We start from the raw sequence: 3830 nt of genomic DNA, 5'->3' as shown, positions 1-3830 counted from the left end.
CCGCACTGTAGAACCCTGAACATTTACGGGGATTGGGTTTTCTTGGTCAAAGCTTTCGGTCATATCTGTTCATGTCTATTTTACTAGTCCGAGTCTGTGATTCTGTTTGGAGTCCTGGTCAGTGTCTAGGTTACGGTATATGTGACACTTTTGTTTTATTTTGTGTGCTTGATTACAGGGTTTTGGGTGCCTGTTTGTATTGCATATTCACCAAGCTTTCGGTCACATATGTGCGTAGGTCATGTCGAATTTTCAGTAGGATGTGGTTTGCTTGGGGTGGTTTAGTCCAGTCAGTCTTGTCCTAAATCTTTCTCCTGTCGATGGTCTTAGTGGTGGTTTTGTTTGTGGATTTTGCAGGTTTTCTCTTTGATTCCTGGTTTGTAAGTGTGGTTTTTGCTATAGTCTGAATGGCATCATCATCTTCTTCTTCCCCTCCGATTGTGGTACAGCATGTTCCCCTCGCAGTCCATGATTATTCTCTCCTTTTAGAGGCGGATTGCATCTGACGTGCAGGCCTCAGACCATTTGTTGCCCTCACATTGCCGTCGGTAGAGAAGCTTTGTTACTCCTTCTTGGCTTCTTATAAAAACCAGTCTGGTCTGGTTTATAGCCGTACCTTCTGCTTATCTACAGCTAATATCCATGAAGTGCTGTGCTTGCCCCTTTCTCCTTCCTTTGTGCCCAGCGGTAACCAGTTACTTACTGTTGAAGAGATAGTTACTCTCTTGAAGAAGGAAACTTCTACCCCCTTGCTTCTCAATCAACTTATTAACAGTTCAGGGGTCTCTATTGCTCCTATCTCTTCTCCAGTATGGAAACAGTTATGTCAGTTCCTCCAGGACCGATTTATGACGAGTAAGTCAGCTTCTAAGTATCTTTCCAAGGAACTATTCACAGCTTTTGTGAAGATCCTAGAGGGTGTTAAGTTCAACTGGGCAAGCTTCTTACTCTCCAAGATGGATCAACATTTCCAGCGTGTACGGAAGAGTCAGATCATTAATGTTTCCTATGGTGCTTTCTTACAGCTCATTATCACTTTTGCACCTCCTCCTGGTGGTGTGCCAGTGCCTGATTTTGTTCCTTTACCACCGCAGCCTCCACCATCAGTCCCTTCCCCTCCACCTATGCAACCAAATTCAGAAGATGAGGAGTCCCTTGTTATATTTTCTCGCAAGAAATGCCTTCGTACAAGGGGTCCTTCCAGCCCTCTTGTACTTGCTTCCCCTGTACCCGCACCTGTTCCTGCTGTGTCTGGTAGTGCCCTTCCCTCTTTCTTCTCCTATCCTAATTTATTTTCAGCCCAAAAGGAAGGACAAATTGATCAGAAGATGCCTTCATCCTTACATACTATATTATCTGGACCTATGCTTTCACAGCTAGTTTCAAATGTCTAGTCCACTCTAGAAACCTCCCTTACCTCTTGTCTTTAGACAATGTATACCAGTGTTTATACTTCCTTGTAAGACAAGGTGGATTCCCTCACTAGTCAATTGAGTAAGGCACTGGAGGATTTGTCTGCAGAAAGGGCTACACTCGGTGATATTAATACTCAAATGATTGCTGCCACATCCTTAATGGATTCCTAGAAGGCAACTATCCAAGAGTTAGAATTTAAGGTTGCCAAGTTGGAAGAGGAGAATGCATCTTTGCAGCTTGAGAAAAATTCTACCCTTGAGGAAATGGTCACTTTGGCTAGTAAACTTGGTACTATTGAAGGTCAGTTGTAGCACTCTTAGGCAACTGTAGAGTTCCAAGAGAAAGTTATTGAAGAACTTAACCAAAAAGTGGCTGTTCTTTCTATTCCTCCTCCAACTCCTATTGTCTCTTCAGTCATATCTTCCAAAGGAGAGCTTGATCAATTGTACCATAAAGCTAAATTATGTGATGGGTTCTTCGCTAAAGTGGAACGCCTTCAATAGAGGATGAACTCTGTGCAGGAAGATTTTACCCGCTATACTGAATTGGTGTCACCTCCTCCATCCTTTTGGATCAAATGTCATCAGTAGAGGTTTGACTTGTACAATGTGGATTTGGAACCTCCAGAGGATGGGTGGTCAAATCTTTGGTCTGCGGGTCTCTTGAGAGCAGTTTTTGATAGATTTGTGGATGAGTTGGTTTCCCATGAGGTTCAGTTATTATCTTTCATGTATCTTGTTGGACATCTGCAAATTCCTGATGAAGAGGACTTGAATGTTTATGTGGGGGATGTCATCTTACAGGCAGTCATGTATGTGCACTCAGTTGAGCTCCTGCTACTAGCAGATAGTTTGAAGTATTATCATGAGCAGACGTCTTGGTGTGAGGGACATGCTTGGCATCCACCTTTGGAGGCTCACGCTTTGGAACCTCGTCCTCTTCGGAGTGTTTTCCATAAATCTGATATCCAGCCATTACAATCTCAGTTGTTGAGCTTTATTGCTGATCATCCGTTATTTACTGATTCCTTTTTCCAGGACCTTAATTTCCGTTGTTCTATCTATCCTTTGGATCCTGGTGATCTTCTTTCTTATTCTCTTATGGCGTATCATTTCCCTTTTTATATTTCCCTTCTTTCCTCAAGTCTTGATACCATTCCGCTTTTATCTTTTACCCCTTCTGGATTCCCTCATATCCCTGTTTTTACTATCTGTCCTTTTATTGCTGATCCTACATCATTACCTACCCCTTCTGACCCTCCACCTTCTGTTCCTCCTATTTCTTTTGTTTTCTTAGTGGATTCCCTTCGTACCTTTTTGTTGAATTCTCCATCTTTACCATCTTTCTTATTCCTTCATTTGCCTTCCTTTTATGATTTATATTATCCTCCTTTACAAAGTTCTCCTCTTATTCCATTGCCCCCTTCATCTGATTATATCAATCTTCCTTCCTAGTCAGTGCTGGATACTCCAGGATATGACAGTGACATACTCCGTTGAAGACAATGGATGCTACATGATTGTGTGACAGGACCGATGGCCTCTCATTCCAGGGTCTTGGGATACTATGAAGATTGATGCAATTGGTTATCACATGGTTGCAGTTGTAGATTTGGATGCAGAACTCTTATATCCTTTAATAGTTTGTGTTATTTTGGTTTTTATAATATTGGAATGGTTTTTTTTTGTGTTATTGGTTTTCCTTTTATATGTGTTTCAAATCCAGGTTATGAAGCTGATATGTTGGGGTCGTAATCAAAGTGGGTGATTTATGCTGAATTGAAGATTCTTTTTAGCAGATCATAGAGCTTTTATTCTTCCATTTTCTTAGGTCGCGAGGACGCTTCCTTATTAAGTGTGGGGATATGTTGAGTGTGGAAATGATTGGTTTTTGGGCTGATTTTTTTGTTGTTTTTGTTGCTGAATGGTTGTTTTTGGTGGTTGATTGTTTAAGTTTGAAGATGTTTGAAGTGTTTGAAGTGGTTTGAGTATGTTTGAAAGGGTTTATGTTGGTTTTTTATGAAATATGTTGTTCTGAAGAGTTCTGTAATTCTCTCTGTATGGTTTTGTAAGGCCTGATTTTCTTCTGTTTTGTTCTGTTTTGGTTCCGTTTTGGTAGTTGAGATGGTTGAATGAATGTTTTGAGAGATGATTGAAATGTGTTAAAAGGTTTATGAGAGATTGAATTGGTTTTGTTTTGGTTTTTATGATTTTTATGGGTTCTATTGATCTTCTGTAAAGTTCTGTAGCTTCTATGCTTCTGTAGCTCTGTAGTCCTGCTGCTTTGTTGTTCTGTGGTCTATTCTGTTTGTTTCTGTTGAGTAACTGTTGAAGATTTATAGAAGATTCACAGAAGGTTACAGAAGACAATGACAGAAGCCAGATCTCACAAGACACTATGAAGTCTTTGGTGAC

Source organism: Lygodium microphyllum, chromosome 19 (genome assembly GCF_053477565.2).
Source record: "Lygodium microphyllum isolate KBCC chromosome 19, Lygodium_microphyllum_v1.1.10, whole genome shotgun sequence".
Lineage (NCBI taxonomy): Eukaryota > Viridiplantae > Streptophyta > Polypodiopsida > Schizaeales > Lygodiaceae > Lygodium > Lygodium microphyllum.
The sequence above is the reverse complement of the archived record's forward strand: the minus strand, read 5'-3'. Positions refer to the sequence as shown.